The 18,095-nt window shown below is 30.9% G+C and overlaps 1 protein-coding gene across 2 annotated transcripts in view; it reads left to right on the forward strand.

Moving 5' to 3' along the window:
• The window catches only part of LOC129951566 (uncharacterized), a 72,962-nt gene that overhangs the window by 42,877 nt on the left and 11,990 nt on the right, over nt 1–18,095 (forward strand). The window lies entirely within an intron of this gene.

Consider the following 18,095-nt stretch of genomic DNA (forward strand, 5'->3'; position numbering starts at 1 on the left):
TCATTTAAAGTTGCTGTTTTATTAATAAAATAAAAACTAATACAACTTGTGCATAGCCATAAGAAATAATAATATTAATGATTTATTTTATTTTAGTCTTTTAATATTTAAGTTACGAAATTGCATCTAATTTGTTTACATGTAGTTATGAGTATTTTTAGATACAGAAAGAAGATGATTAGATTTAGGTGTTTCTATTTTATACTCGTATAAGAGATGGAGAGAGGGCAGGCAGCGTGCAGGTATTGCAATTTTAAATTAATGTCACTAAATAATTTCATAAATTAAAGAAATGTCATGATAATTGCCATTAGTTACAACTACAACAACGATGCGACGTAGGAGGTAGGAATGTGCAGAATGTACCCAGGTGGGTGTAGTAACTATAATATATCGACTATAGGAACAACAATTGGTGGGCTGTTTAGATATTCTGACCTTTTTGAATTTATTGCACTAATAAACAATTGTTATTGTGATATTTTAAGGAGGTTAATGTACAAGTGACAAAACAATAACATTGTTTCCCAATCCATTGAATAAGGACTATGGTTCAGGATGTGTTCATAAAATGTGACTTGAAGTTGAGTTTAAGTTTGATAAAATTATTAACTTTTAGAGTAACCAAATCTTACGAAGTTCCATGTTAAAGTATGCATTTCTATTTCACCAGTTGAAAAATAAAAAATATTTGTCGGTAAATAAATAAAGTTGAATATACATATAATATGTTTTAAAAAATACGGCGTTTTGAAAAATATTTTAATATATTGAAAAATATGAAATTCGTTAAGTGTGTTGAAAAATTTAGGAGGACTAATCAGTTAGAAGTATAAAAATAAATTAGATGGCGCAACACTCCGTAGAGAACTAGGACCTAGTGACTTACAACACTCAAACATTCCTGTGCGAGTAATATCGGCGATGGGGGACCTACACGTTTTATGTCAAATCCGAGCAAGCAGAATTTAATCCATATCCTCACGTCACAGGTTTTACAAGATCAGTTGGAAGTGGGGAACATACACTTGTATTTATTTATTTAAAAATTAAAGAAGGTCGAATGTCATTATTGCAGGAATACTTATTGTTGTACTCAAGAGTAAGAGTTTAATACTTCTATGATTGCAAAGATCTATTTCAGTTAATCTTATAATAATATAGAAAAAAGCAAAGAGGTAAACTCGGGTTTAAGGTTAGAAAAGAAGTGACTAAATATAATTAGATGACAGTAAAATGAATGGCAATCTGAAAAGACAAACACTGCTGCCAACAAATAATTTAAAGGTGTAGTTACATCACTTACTTTATTATTATAGCAATTATTATTATAAGTTGTCAAATTGTTCTTTAAGGATTGGAATCACACAAATGACAGCATTATCGAATCTTATATACATACATATGTATGTAAATTTTATAACGGACACTATTACGTTGTTTTGTTTGATATTCGAATTCAAGCCTAGTACGTGCGAAACGAAAATTCCCATACAAAAATGACATGACGAAATCATAAACGAAAAATTTCGCTGTGCTTTTCGTTTTTCAGAACGATGCTGAACGGCTAAATGTGTCATTTTAGTGGATAGCTGTACTAGATTTCTTAGTACAATTCTCCACTCTTTTCGTTCTCAATTTAATTGCCTGGCATATTAATTGCTTGCGAAATTTTGACGTTTAATTTTTTTATTGAAAACAAAATTGTTTACTCGTGACTTTCGGTGTTTAGACTTTGATTTATATTTGATTTAAAATTTAAAATAAAATGAATTTGTCTAATGTGTCCCAACAATACATTTCTGAATCGGAATCTCAGGGTGTTGAATATGTTATATGTAGGTGATGGGCAAGATGTAATGAAGACAAGCAGTGAACTTCAACTTCCAAAAAATAAACCGAAGAAAAAAAAATTGATTTCTTTTCGGAGGAAAAAAAGAAACTGGCCTCGTTAGTCGAAGCCAGTGAAGCTATTTGGAAGTTGGAGCATAGGCTTCACAAAAATAATTCCGCCGTTGATAGCCTCTGGAGTAATATAGCTGCAGAAATGGAAAAACCATGTACTAACTGCTCAACGAAATGTTAATGTATGTTTTCTTAATTTGTATATCAAAAAATGTTTACGTACATTTTTGAAAATTCAATGACAAAACAATTATACGTTTTTAAAGTATTTAATGCATCAGATCTTTATTATTTCTCTTTACATATTTACTTCCCCAAAACTTAAAATGTATGAAAATTTCAGTTATTCTTTTATTCCACTTAATAAAATAATATCCTTAAAAATCATAACATTCTAAAAACAAAACAACAAGTCCAAAACATAAAAAAGAGGCTCAGATCCATACCCTACTGATAACTTCCAATTGATGCCTTTGATAAGATTTTTATAGGAGCAGGTCGAAATGCTGTATTTTAAAATTCAATTTTCAATAAAATTCAAAATTCTGTATGATATAAAATACTGAATGGTATTAATACTGTATGGTTAATATTCTGTATTTCAAAATACTGCAAATTAAAAATACTGTGTCCCAAAATACTATATTGTCATAAAATTGTACAATGCTGGCAGTTTTGACTGGTCGATTAGTTTAGTGCAATTCTTTATGCAATTGTTGATTATTATAGGAACAGTTCATGTAAAAATGTTAGAGAGATACAAATAATTAACTAAATAATTAAAAAAAAGTATTCTCTTTTCAAAATTCTGTAAAAAAAAACTGTATTTCAAAATGCTGTTAATAAAAGCAAATAAGAATCGTTTTGAAAATGTAAAAAAGTACGCACTATTTAACATTGTCAAAACGAATTTTATTTGTTAGTCTTATTTACAGTAGTACCCGTATCATGATGGTTTGTGCGTTGGACTGTCATGCAAGGGGTCTTGGGTTCAATCCCTGCCTGTGCCACCTTAATTTAAAAAAAAAAAATAATTTTCGCGGGTACCGCCTCTTGCGAGGAATTGACAAATCCTTCAAGAGTAATTCTTGTCATGAAAAAGTGCTTTCTCAAACTCGCCGTTCGGATTCGGCATAAAATTGTAGGTCCCCTCCATTCCTGACAACATTACTCGCACACAGGAATGGTTGAGAGTTGTAAGTCACTAGGCCCTGGTTCACAACGGACTGTTGCGCCACCCCATTTGATTTGAGTCTTTTTTACAGTATTTTGAAATACAAAATTTTGAGATGCAGTATTTTAAATACAGTATTATGATCCATACAGTATTTGGACCCCAATCCGATTTTTATTATTTGCAAGCAAAAACTGTCCATTTTTTTTTAACTTTGACAACAATATTTTACAAGACAAAAAAAAGTCGGAAAATAATGTCTTTTTTCGTTTTCAAGATATTATATATTTATGAAAAATCAATTTTAACTAAATTTTCGCAGTTTAATTCGTAATTTTTGTTTAAACTGTCAATTCAATTTTTGTAAACATTTTACCACGTATCAAAAACGCCATTATTTTAAGTTTTTCGTTAAATATTGGAGCTATTAAATATTTTCTGAGCTTTATGATTTATAAAAAAATGTTTATTAAATAAATTCATACAATGTGTGTATGACATGATAATGTGTTATATAAAATTTAATTGCAGTCAATGGCATTTTTGATTCGTGACATATTCCAGGTCAAGTAAAAAACAACCAAGCGATTTCTTCAAAGTTCTTTCTGTACATCTTGATGTTATTAGATGTGAAATAGAAATTATCTACGGTGATATGTTTACTGGTTTCCAAGTTATGGAGGACGAAAAAGCGTATTTCTAACGTACATACACGCAGACACACACCTTTCTCAAATTCATGGGTTAAGATTCCAGGAAGCTTGAAATGTGAGGAAGTGTCACATGAGAGTTTTTAATTCGTCACGAAAAAAGTTTGACTTTGACCACTGAAACCACAACAAGAATGATTTTTTTAGGTTAAGTACGCGCGATTATTTTATTCGTTGCGAGTGTGGATAATGTGGATCGCGAATAAAGTTTGACAATTCGTATCAACTATAATTTTTTCGCGACGAATAAATTTGTTTTCTTAAATTTATTAATATATTATATTGAAAAGTAAAAGTATGTATCATAAATCTAATAGAAACTATATTGCTATCGTTTTGTTAAGAATTTGTGTGGAAATATGTCTTCAAACATATATGTATAAACTCACATTTTGTAATTCATTCATCGTTCGCTGGGCGCGCTCATGTGAATACTACTTAATTTTGTATGAACGAAGATACTGGAGCATTTTTTTTTCTTAAAAAGTAATTAAAATTGAAAAATTCTTGTTATTCTTTATAAATATTTTAATTAAATAAGTAATAGAAGGTTACAAAAAAGTATCTTAGAATCTTCGACATTGAGATTTCAAAAAATTGTACATTTTTTAATGCGCCATCTTATTAAATTAGATATAGGCTAAGTTCAATAATGTAAAAATGCAGCAGTAATGCAAGATCTACGTTCATAAATGTCAATACACTGCATTACTGAGTCGGTAACTCTGTTCAAAAAAACAGTCTGACAGCTGAAATGTGATCAAACCTTCAGTCATTTTATTTCTCTTGCCGCGATGCAGGAAAATGTCAGAACAAGATGAGTAGGTAAAATAATTGAATATTTATAAAATTTTTGGCAAAAAATATAATGATTTGTTATTAATAAAGGCCCAACTATAATAGGCATAAGCTAGCATATGCGCGCATAAGTAAACGTGCGAATACAAAAAAGATCAATACGAGTGAACATAATGGAGTATAGCTCCGTTTCGTTCAATTTTTCTCAGTTTCGTTAACTTAAGCAAGAGCGATCCCAGTCGCTTGCCGCATATGTAAAATCTGACATGTAGATACGTGAGCAAATTTGCATTATGGCTTAAAGAAAAAATTTAATTATTTCTGTCATACTTTTTTATAGGCTCCTACTTCGATGACATTTATGAACTGGTTTTTGATATGGTATATCTACCCCATTCTTGCAGTAGTTTTTCTGTTCATAAATGCATTGCATGAATTTTGTCGGCATTTGTGTTACATTTTTGAACTCAGCCATATTTTTTGATCTGCAAGGATCAAATTTAACAAAGTTAAAATTTGACATTCAAAGTGTGTCAAACATTTGACTTCACAACAAAGCTCATGATATTTTGAGCAATAATTGCGGTTTAAACAATTTAAAAACCTGTAAGATACTTTTCAAATACGACGAATACACTTAAAATCTGCATATTTATAAAACTTAAACAACTTTTTAAGTATTTTTTATTTAGCATAGTTTTATCAACAAAAGAAGTTGACAATACATATGTATGCATATACAATACATTTATTGATGTAGTAAAACGTTCATTAATTGCTACAGAATTATTTTGCACGATTTATGAGTTCAAAAATGGCTGACTACCTAATATGACAATACTCTAGCATCCCATTCAAACTTAACCATTATTATTATTTAACCTTTAAGATTCATGATTTATAGAAAAAGGTACCTACCTACCCATCTATAGCTGCCTGTATCTGTATACATTTAAACAAAACCCTTCCCAATCTTCCCAGAATTCCCCTAAGCTTAATTGAATTTCATAACTACATACAAGTATGTATACAATAATGTGTACATATATTTACTGATCGAAGCCGCCTGATTCCAATTAAAATTGTTTCTATATAACCAAAAATAAAATTTGAAAACAAAAATTAAGAAGAAGATGAAGAAAAAAAAAACAATGGGGATTAAGAAATTCCCCATTTATGGGTTTAAGTGCAGCAAAGCACATTCCCATTAATTTCCAAATACAAAACTAAAATACAGCCGCAGCAACCCAATTTCAACATCATCTTGATCATATACACCAGTTGAGCATCGCATCAGTATCTTTGGCTCGATCTTATTAATATCAATCCAACAGATGCGCACAGGGTTCATTTGTTGTGTCTAAACTATTTTTCTCGGTAATTATCAAGAATAAGTATCTCGTTCTTATGCGAGTATAGCGAGTAGGTTAGGTTTTAATACCCTACCCTGCACACACACAAAAATATAATAATATAATGTGGAACGATCAAAATTAAACGACACATACTTTTGTATACATTTTTGTACAATGGTTAGGTACATGTACTCTACATATACAGTTATATCCAAAATAATAGAAACATTTTTTAATTTTGAGTTGAACTTTTTTCTTAACATGGAAAACAAACACGTAATGAAAAAGAGAATTTTTCAAACTGTTATACGATTAAATCTGTTGTCTAACTTTTTCATTAAGGATTTTATCATCACATAAACGATATGCACCATAGCATGCATACAATTTATAGATATCTATAGTTTAAAAATATAATAAATTAAGTGGCTCCGTTGAGAACTATGGTCTAATTACTTACAACTCTCAACCAGAATCCGAACGTCTAATTTATTAAAGCACTTTTCAAGACAAGAATTACTCTCGAAGGACTTGTGAATTCTTTATAAGTGACTATAGCCGGGGAGAAAAAAAACAGTGATTGAACCCAAGACCTCGAGCATGACAGTTCTAAGCAACCACCTCGCCACGAGACTTTTAACTGAGCTACTTAAAATAATAAGAAAGCTTGAAGAAAAATAGTTCTGTATGTTTAAAAAAGTTAAATTTGTCGGTAGTATTTTTAATCTGTAATTGATTCTAAACCTAAAACCCAACTTCGCAAGGTAAGATCATACCAAGACCGAGTAAAGGCATTTGAGTGCTTAAGGATCATTCGTTTGTGTTCCTTTATACAAAACCTAGCATCTTGCATTCTTTGTTAACTTCCCATACGAAGTTATTGTAATGAGTCCGATTTGTAAAATTGATGATTTTGATATTTCTCGACGTTTCAAGGTCCCTAGAGTCGAAATAAACGAAATAGAAAGATGTCTGTGCGTGCGTGTGTACGTACGTTCGTACGTCCGTACGTTTGCGACGTTTTTTCGTCGTCCATAGCTCAAGAACCAGAAGAGATATCGACTTCAAATACATTTTTCAATACAGTTAATAAAGGAGAAATATGCAGAAAAGGCTCTCAAGAAAATTGCGTGGACAGTTTAAAAAAACGCTAGAGACTTAAATTAAATTTTATATAATATATTGTAATGTGATACCAAACAAGTATATTTTTTTAAAATCAAATTAACGGTTTTTATAGAACCACCACGAACATTTTACGAACACAAAAGGATCTTATCTCCAAAACAATGTTGTGCAATGAGAAATAACGTTTTTCTTATCTGGTAAAATTTTAAGAAAAATCGAATCGACAGTCTCTTATATATTTATACAAAATAAAAGCCTAAAAAAGCATTACTCAAACTTGGTTAAAATTGAATTTTGACTCAAATATCTTCCCAAAAATTTAAGATTATGGCTTTAAACTAATTTTAATTGATAAGAAATATTGTTTTCAACATTTAAAAAAATTTGAGAAAAATCGAATTGACAGTTTTTTTTCCAAAAAATAAACTAAACAAAAAAATTAATAAAATTTGGTAAAAATTTACTTTGGACTCAAATAGCTTTTTAAAATTAAAAATATTGTCTTCAAACTATTTTTAATTCATAGGAAATATTGACTTCGATATTCAGTATTTTTTTTTTATAAAAATCCAACAGGCCGATTTCTTTATAAAACAATAAAATCTACAGAAAATAGTACGCAAATTTGGTGAAAATTGATATTCGGTTCTTGATATCTCTCAAATTGATTTCATTCATCCAATTTGTAAAAATTTAAGAAATGCTACTTTAATTGGTAAAGAAATTTGTTTTCGACTAAAAATCTATCCAACTAAAGTGAATTTTCAAACTTAACTATTTCTTTATATGAATAATATTGTTGTTAATTTTACATTTTTTAAGAATAATTCAACAAACAACTTTTTTAACCCAACACTTAAACCTACAAACTTTTAAGCAAGACAAATCGACAGACGGGATGGGAATTTATCAGTGTGAGTCGCATCCCAGCCTCTTTTTTACTTTAAAAACTTATTTTCTCCAAAACACTATTATAGATTGTTAAATGAAACAAAATTTCGATATTTCTCCTAAAATACCCTAAACTTTGACACTTAGAGACACGCAGAAAAAATACATTTCAATAACGTCACAATACTAATTTAATTTGATGATCTTGCAATAATAGACAATCATCAAAAATGTTAACATCATCAGCATACAACGAATAAAAGGAAAATTTAAAGTTTTCAGGAATATCATTTACAAGAATAGTAAAAAATAAAGGTCCAATACGACTCCCCTATGGAACAACTGTGGTTACGCCGATTGCTTTAGATTTAGATTTATCTATTTTAACAAATCGGGTATGATTTTCCAAAAAAAAAATAAGATTTTCATAAAAAAAAATAAGATCCGAATGAAAGCCTATCAAAGGCTTTAGTGAAATCTTTGAATACTATCTCATTCTGAAACGCTTATCAACATCTTTTATTACCGACATATGTAGATAAAATATGTGTTCTTTTTTAAGTTTAAATTAAATGTTTTTAATGTTTTGGCCAGTCTTTAATGAAGCCTTCAAAAACTGGAATCCAAAAAGTTAACAGACAATATTACTTTTTAAAAATCATAAATTAACAAAATATTAACCACAAAAATTAAATAATTACATTTTAAATTTGTTACCTCACCCAAAAATGCTATAAGGACATAATTACAAACAAATTAAGTATTGTTCCTATTATTTTGGCCATAGCTGTACATACATAAAATCAACTATAGTTATGGTATAGCATAGCGAGTACGACTAAGTACATAAATCCATCTATCTGTATGTTTGAATCTGAATCTAAAAAGGCAAAAGGGAGATTAAAATGGAGACACATCAGATACACAATCCCGACAATCCGTGCCAAGCCACCAGAGAGCAAGGAGTAAACAACCAAACATTGCTTAGAACATTTTCTTCTTTTTCGGTTCTGTTTTTGAAACGACAAAAAAATCGAATTAAAACAAAAATCATGTTTACTTATCCCGTGCCACACCCACCATCATCGTCTTGGGTCGTCGCGTCTTCGTCGTCGGCGCGATAGTGGCAGCGGCAGCGTCACCGAGACGTTCGATCGATGTGATCAGTCATCCCAAAAGATACACTTTTTTTTAAAGGAAATTAATCCTCTTCTCTTAGTGGAATCAATCCGGGCCCGGGGAGTGCTATCCAAAAGTGGGATTCTGAAAAGGGGTTACCACCACCGCTCCGTCACACCATATTTTTCGTTTGTACATACTTGTAGCTCGTATATGTAGGTACTTACTATCTCTATATACAAATATAAATATATTGATCGGCAAAAGGAGAACCCATCATTTACGACTTACAAAAGTTAAAACTTAAAACCGAGGGTCCCTCATTTGCTTCTTTTTTCCTCATTTAATAAAATTTAAATATGTACAAACAAACGTACGTATATTCTGCGTATAGTTATTATAATTTTATTTCCTACAATTCGCTTTATATTCTCATGCTTGAGTTGGTGAATAATTTTTATGGTGACTAATTGCGATTGGTTGTCAATTGGTTAGCATGCTGCAGACTAATAAATTAATGACAACCAAACGCTAGAGCTATGAATGATTTTATTACTTTTTTGTTGTAGTTTCGTAGCGCAGATGGAGATGGAGACGGAGAACAGTCTCAGAGCACCATACGGAGGTATGTAGGGGCACAGGCACAGGGCCCGCATTCTATTATAAAGCGAATATTTTTGATAGTATCTATACATTTTAAAGGCTTGTATATAAATATCTTTGAATCTTTTTGTGAAGCCAGGCAGGCGATCGAATCGATGAGGCGGGAGGAATTAGGTGGAAGGAAGAGGGCGCTAGAGGGTTATATGCAAGTTCGGCTTCCAATTCCAACTTGATGTGGGTTAATTTGGGATTTTCAACACATTTTAAGAATGGAATTTTACAGGCGCTATTCACACACCTAATTTAAGTATACCAAGCCAAACGAAAATAAAAACGGGCTTCTTTTAAACGATAAAAATGAGACTAATTAAAGTCGTGGCTGAAGATGAAGTTTAGGACTTCATATATTGTTGTAGTTCGTAATTTGTTTTTCTCAGACCTCAACCGGATGGATACCCAAACATATTTTTCGTTTCTGTTATACAGTGACTTATTCGATAATTTTATCTAATGCCAAAACTTTTTAAAGTCTTGAAAGTGTTTGGTAGCATTGTTTTTTAACCCCATTTTAGATCAACGGGCTCAATGACAAGAATCCTCTAGGATATGAAAACAAGGATTCTCTTTGGAAACATTTTTAATTTTACTCATAAAGATCTTATAGACAGAAGATCCAACCAAAATAACGACAAATTTATTGAGGCAATCAAGAATTAAAATATTTTTTTTTAAATACATCGCACAATCTTATAGAAAAATACAGACAAATCAAACAAGTCTAAATTAAGTTAAATTCGCTTTTGTCGTTTAACTAAAAAAAGAGCTCTAAACAGAGTCTGTGAATATTGAGCATGTCCTGAACATCCTTTGAACAATATCCCTGAACTGTTTTGAAACACAACTGAGCATTTTGCTGTCACAAATTGACATTTGTCAATTAATTTGTCATTTGTAGGATTAAAATAGGATTAAAAACTTATCATAATCAAACAAGCAATTAATTTATTTTTTGAAGAAGGTGAGAATGAAGATTCATCTCGGTCCGCTCAGTTATTTTATTCTAAGCGCATAGACAGCGCTCTGAACTAGTTCAGAAAATGTTCAGAAACAAAAATGTAAAATTCTGAACATTAACAAGTTAAAAAAGAAACACATTTTTTTCGTTTGACAGTTTAGGCTCGGCTCTGAATTTAAAAAGAAAAACGTCCAATTGAGACAATCAAGTCTTGTTAGCTTTTTGCACTTGATAAATGTGCTTTTTTAAGCACACATATTTTTCATATTATTTTGATTTATAGCTGAATCACAAACACGCTTCAGCTTCGGCTTCGTCTGCGTTACGGTGGGCCTGCTTCGAGGTTGCTTTGAATGATATTATTATATTATTTCATCCCTCAAAAGGGCATATATTTAGTTTGTTGACATTTTTGTACAGCTCTTGAGCTGTCAGACAAAGCAGCTGTTCAGATAATTGAACTAGAGCTTCCGTTTGCAGTCACATTACCTTACATTACGTTTTTTTCCTTACGATTGTCAAACGAAACTTAAGGTCGAAGCTCCATTGTCATAGCATGCATTGAATTCCTATGGCTGAAGCTGAAGCGTGTTTGTGATTCAACCATTATGGCCGAGGAATTCGATTTGAATGGTAAAAACAGACATGGCTTTGTGAATGTATAGGCCACCGATATACCGATCCTTTCGAAAGAAAACATAAGATCCCATAACATTTGCTTAGAAACATCTGAACTAAAACATGCAATTTGGGAAAAGACTACTCAGTAGTGACGAAACACAAAATAACCCTATTTGGTCCGATGGTAAAACGTTTGTTCATAGCCCAAAGTGAGAAGCGCATCGTCTCTAAAGACGATGACACATTCATGGGAAAGTTTGATGGTCTGGGGTGAGTTTTCCTTTTTTTCGCATGAATGGAATCATTAATGAAGAATGGATACATTTTCTTAAAATACATTTTCAAAAATATCGTAAAGGATTGAATTTCTGACGAACAAATTACTGTTCTCACTGCGCTAGCCCAAAATCCCGATCTTTACCCCATATAACACCTATGTATATAACGATGATAAATAATTCAACAAATAAAAACAAGCCTTGGCCTTAAGTCTTTCCCAATAAATATTTTGGGAGTTTACCAAGAAGAAACCAAGGTACTTTAAAAATTATGATCAAGAAAGAAAAACTAATTTCTTAATACTAAAATTTGAAAGTTTAAAAAATTATTTGCTCAGAACTTGTTTTATTTTTAACGATTATAGGTATTTTTTGTTATTTTTCTACCCACAAGATATCTGTATTAATTTGAAAACGTATATTTTTCAATTATAAATTAAATAAATCTGTAAAAGTGAAGCCAATTCTGCTATTCACTGGGGGGAATTTTACTTGAATTTTCACTAACCATTATTCTGCTATTCATTCGAAGTAAATCTGTGTATGTCGGTAATGTCGGTAATACTGCGCGGTATTCTTCACGTGAACGCATTCATTCTATGCAATTCAGATCCGCATGAGAAATGTAGCGGATTTTTCATTTGATGTCTGGTTTGTTAATTGTTGTTAGCAAAGTGTAAGTAATACTAATTTATTGCTTAATTTAGAGTGTTTTTTGTATAGATAAAAGATTGTTAACATTTTAAGGGGAAGAACGACACACAAGGAACAATTTGCAACAATAATTTCTGTAATGAAATTACGTAAAGATATTGCAAAAATAATGCAAAACGACAGCACGAAGACCTCCAAGAATTTCGGAATATTCTAAGAGACAGGCTCCAAACTCCTAGGGCCAAAATGGCCTTATTGGGCATTTCGTCAACGCTGCCTAGGACCACCAATGAAAGACGTGGCTGATTTTGTTTTTACTTTCTAACATTTCTCTGTTTGAGGATTCTCTTGTTCCTCTGTTTACAATTGGAATAAAAAGTCCAGTACTCTCCATTTCCAAAAATTACACAAATTACACAATTGGATTTATTAAACTTAATTTTTGTATGAATAAAAACAATTTATCCAACATTCTCAAGATTGTCACATGAACAGCTGTTTACGTGAATGTCAAATTGTTGACTAGATGGATAGCAGAATGCAAAGGCAGTGTGAAAGGGAATCGAATAGCAGAATAGGACTTTTAGTCAAGGAATCAAGTATAAACATAATTCTAACCCAAATGCTCACCGAAATGCAAAATAAAAATAAAATTTAAGTGCCATAAAAAATGCTTTATATTCAAACGTAATTTCCAAAAGTTTGACAACCTCAAGCCAGTTTTAATTTACTCGTTTTGACTAAAAGCAAACACGTAATACATTTTTCTTAACTTAATGAAAAGGTCATTAGTTTAGACTAAGGCTTTTAAAATGTTATCAGCCTGTTACTAATTTCTCTGTATAGATAAAACAAGCTCATAAAGACTCACTAAGTAAATCAAGATACTTGTCTTGTAATTATGTAGGTATAGGTTTCTAGTTCCGTTCTAGATAAAAAAGATGTCTCATTCATTTGGAAATACATACATTTGTACATATTTATTTGTTTCCATTTCATTTATGAGTAAGTACATAGTCAACAATAACAAAATTTATCTAATATCCAAACAACCAAATTGTTATTCCTTTATTTGAATTCCTATATAACTTAACATGCCGCCCAAACTTACTCAGCAATATACGTAAATTCAAAATAAAAGCGCACACCTGGACTCCTAGCTCTAGCTCTAGGTCTAACTCTAAACGTAGGTACGTACATAGGTTAGATAATTTAACATAGGTACCTACTTTTGTATCTATAAATACCTTCTTGTATTATTTGTATCTATTTTATAGGTTAACAAAAATCTTAGTGGCAAGCGCGACAAAGCCCCATTTTTTTTTCTGTTCAACTAAAATGAGTCACAATCGCTCGCAATACTTAGCTAGTTTTTGGTGCACTTTGTTCTTGTTGCTACAATTGAGTGTTTGAACTTAAAAATCGTAGTCATTCCTTATCTTACAAAATTTACTCTAAGTATATTGTACATAATATACACCCGATGGATGGTGTGGGATTATGTTACTTTTAAATTAGTATACTGTGGTTCTGTTTATCTTACTATGCTCTTGTATTGTCCATCTCTTTTCTTTTTGTTAAGCTGGGGTTTAACGTTTAAGTTAGTTGGTGTTATTGCTTGGTTGCAGGAAGTTGCCTTACACTCATTTCCTATCGTATAAAAGTTTGTTATTCACTAAATTTTATGAGGTTGTTTATTTTATTTTATTTCGATTGCGGTTTGGTGGAATTATTTACATAAAAATATTCTTCAACTAAAGTGGTGAGTATACAACAACGAGATAATAATAATAATTATGTTCTTTTATGTACAATGCTTTAGTTTGTTTGAATTTGAATAAATGCTTTGCTATTGTTTTTGGGTTTGGATTATATTCATTTAGGGCGTCTATATTTGGAAAGATGTTCAAGTCGAGGAGTTAGTTTAGTTGACAGTATCTTTGATAAACAAAATTGTTCATGGAATTTTTCAACATCATCGTCATCATCATGATTCACATGCGTTTAATAGATTCTTTATAAGTTTTGTCACAATGCTTAGTATTATTCTTAAAATAGAATAGACGCACGTTTAGATAAATAATTTAAATCGGATTTTAAGAATTTTAATCATTTTTAGAAGCCTAGAGTTCATAAGCTGAAATATCCGATTTGAGATGTAAATATGCACTAAAATTTCACTTTTAATGATAACAATTTACATAAGCTCATATCGAGGTTGTTAGGAACCTTAAACTCGATTTTTGTAAAAGTTAAAATGATATTTTTTGCTAAAAATTTATTTTTCGATTTACGGGACGAATATTCATTTTCCTAAGCAGAGGATTCTTTTACGTCGAAAAGTACAATTAATCATTCCAATGATTTGTGTTTCAATTTCACACAATAATACCGGTGTTTTGTTGGAAAATCTATCAGTAGTATAGTAGGATTTTACACGAATAACACAAACAATATCCGCAGTATGACTACTACCGATAAAAGTTAAAGTAGAATCTTACTACGGATGGGTTTTTGACATTTATACGATATTGCATTTGTATCTCGATGGCTGTGTTCGTTGAGTAGTTGTGCATTTGGAATCATGTGTTTTCCATTATGGAAAAAAATCAATCTGTTACTGTTTATATTATTTAGTTTTGTTAATGAAAATGGACTAACTAACTAACAATAAAAAAGATAATTAGTTAATTGCTATGTTTTCATCAAAGTATTATCTCAGTTTAAATTAAATAAATCTTTTTGGTGTTTCCACCGCTCAAGAAGATTTAAAAATGAGTTTGACTCCGATTCCCGACCGAAATCGAGTCGAATCAAGCTCATTTCAACTCAACATGTTAATGTATGTAGTCTACGAACAAACCCCCTCCTTGTAGCAATTGTTAAATGAATTGTTCATTTTCTTAGTTTTAGTTAGTTTTTTTTTTTGGCTGAAGTTAATTTTAATTTTTGATTTTCAGGTCTTCTTTCACTTATACTAATTTTTAAATACAAATGCTGGCAACTGCCGATGGGTTTTCTTGGAAATTTTCTATTTTACTATTTATAGAATGCCAAAAAAAAACGTATAATTTCAATTACAAATTTCAGTTAAATAAAATACACGATGGATTTCAATCAGGATTTTTTTTTTTCAATTACAGAAATTTTTAAGGAAAGCTTTAAGTGACCTTTCAAACAAAAATCAATAATTGGTTTCAATGATTCAAACCAATGATAGTCATAAACTGGACCCTTAAGCTTTTTTCTTTCGAGATTTTAGACGTTAAACCAATTCAGTAGTGTTTTGGTATTGTATTTAAATTGGATTTTCCTAAAAATGTCACTAATATTTTGTTTAAGAAAAAATTAGATGAATTCAATATTTTACTTTGTTTCCAAGGTTTTTGAGTCCAAAATCAATTTTCGTCGTGTAGTTTTTTTCGTATATTTTTTGTATAGAAAACTTCCAGTTAAATTTTTCTAAAAATGTTTTCAAATGTTTTTTATAAGACAAAATAAGTTTCAAGTCAATATCTTCATGCGTTCTCAAGGTGTTAAAAATTATTTTTTAGTAGTATTTTTTTAAGGATTTCTTCAATTATCTATACTCGAATCTATTAACATACGAACGAACGTCTTACATCTCCCTAAAAACGCTGTATTTAGATTCTAGAGACCTTGAAATTCAACAAACCCTACCAATTTCCATAACTTCCAACGCTTTGTTAAATAATTGTAGAGGTTTTATATGCAATTTCACTTTTAAAAGCACATAGAACTCTGTCTAAACAATAAAAACACATAAACTAGCTGACCCCATAAACGTTGTTCTGCTCTTTTATGTAAGCAATAATGCTATTGGAAAAACTACGAAATTTTCACAGTTAACAAAAGGACATTAATTTAATATTAATGTTCTTATAAAAGGACGTACTCACCTTGTTTACTCTTGTTGTATTTTTAAAAACATCACAACATAGTTTTATGCATACACTTTAATCAAATAAATAATTTTTGAAATAAAAATCACATTTCGAGATTCCAAGCATAAAGGCAATAATTTATTTTCCGATATTTTGTCATTCGTGAATTTCTGATATTTGAATACTTATTCAGCTAATTGAAAGACGAATATTTGGAAGACCGATGACTCATTTCGACGTCTTACTATTCTATCTCTTCAGCAGTATTCACATGAGCGCGACCAACGAACGACGAATGAATTACAAAATATGAGTTTATAGACGTTTGAAGACATATTTTCACACAAATTCGATAGTTATATAGTTTCTAATTTATTTATGATGCATACTTTTACTTTTCAATATCATATATTAATAAATTTAAGAAAACAAATGTATTCATCGCGAAAAAAATTGTAGTCGATGCGAACTGTCAAACTTTATTCGCGTTCCACATTATCCACACTCGCAACGAATAAAATAATCGCGCGTACTTAACCTAAAAAAATAATTCTTGTTTTGGTTTAGGTGGTAAATGGTGTGGTGTTCCACTATGGCTCCTTAAAAAAATATTCGCGACGAATTAAAAACTCTCATGTGAAAGAAATGTCAAAATCGACGAATATTCGTTTATTCGTTGGTCGTTGGTCGTGCTCATGTGAATAGTGCTTTAAGCACATGAGCTACGAACTGCGAAGATTGGATTTTGACTTTTCTTTCACATGAGCTTTATTTCTATTCGCATACAGTGACGAATTGTAAATTTATAATTACCCTTTTCAGCAAACAAAACAATAGTGGCATAATTTTGAGGTTAAGTTGAGCGCGAACAATTTATTCGTTGCGGTGTGGATGGTATGTGGAACGCGAATAGAGTTTGACAGTTCGTAGCAAACAAACTGCAATTCGTTACTACCAAATTGTTTTTACAAAACTCTCTTATTATAGAGAACAAAATGCAAATTTTATTATCCTAACATAAGTTTGAATTAGTTTCTTATAATTAAAATGTGTTTTTGTTTGAAATTGACTTTTTGACATGTATAAAATTACGTTTGTTCATTCGTTGTTCGCTCTCATGTGCAAGGGCCTTTACTCTTACTGATTAGTTTTTATTTTTAAAATGTCTGCTTCGTTTCTCTATCCGTTTTTAATCATAAAGCTCCCGTTAAACGAAGCGTGAAAATGAGTCTCTCCAAAAGAATCTTCCTTATGTAAACACTGCCTCAAGATTTAAGAACAATAACATAAATATTTGTCCGTATACTTAAAGCTGTTCGAGTTGTATGAGCAAATACCTGCGACTCTATTTGGTATTGCATTTTGTTTATGAATTATCTTGTTTAATGAACCTGAACGAATCCATATTCGTTTTGATGAAGTAAATAATATAAACATTATATCTCTAGAGCTCCATGCTCAAACGACCGACGATGATTGTTCATTAGACATTACTCATGGCATATAGTTTAAAGGCAACTTCACACTCCTATTTAGTTTCAACTCCCTGCCAAGTCTCCTCAGCCCTGCACAACCGCACCTACATATAACTTTCTTCGTCTCGTCGTTGTCGAAGTCTTCATCGTCATATTCAAGACTCACGAAAAAATGTGTATCTCTTCCAAAAATTCGAATGTCATCGAACCATAAACTATGAAATAATACGCATCCACTTTTTTAAGTGCCTTCAGTTGTCTTTTCTCATTACGTTTCGGATATTTTTGTTTCTTTGGTTTTTGGTAATAAGAAAAACTGATTTCAATTGACGAACGTTTTCTTGACAAGTTGAAGTTTTATTATTGGATCTACTATCGTAGTATCTATGTACAGTACAGTTTGTACAATGTATAAACTACACGAGAGCATAAAACCGAGCGAGTTGTTTGTTATTTTTGGGTTT

The sequence above is a fragment of the Eupeodes corollae genome, chromosome 3 (assembly GCF_945859685.1).
Source record: "Eupeodes corollae chromosome 3, idEupCoro1.1, whole genome shotgun sequence".
Taxonomy (NCBI): Eukaryota; Metazoa; Arthropoda; class Insecta; order Diptera; family Syrphidae; genus Eupeodes; species Eupeodes corollae.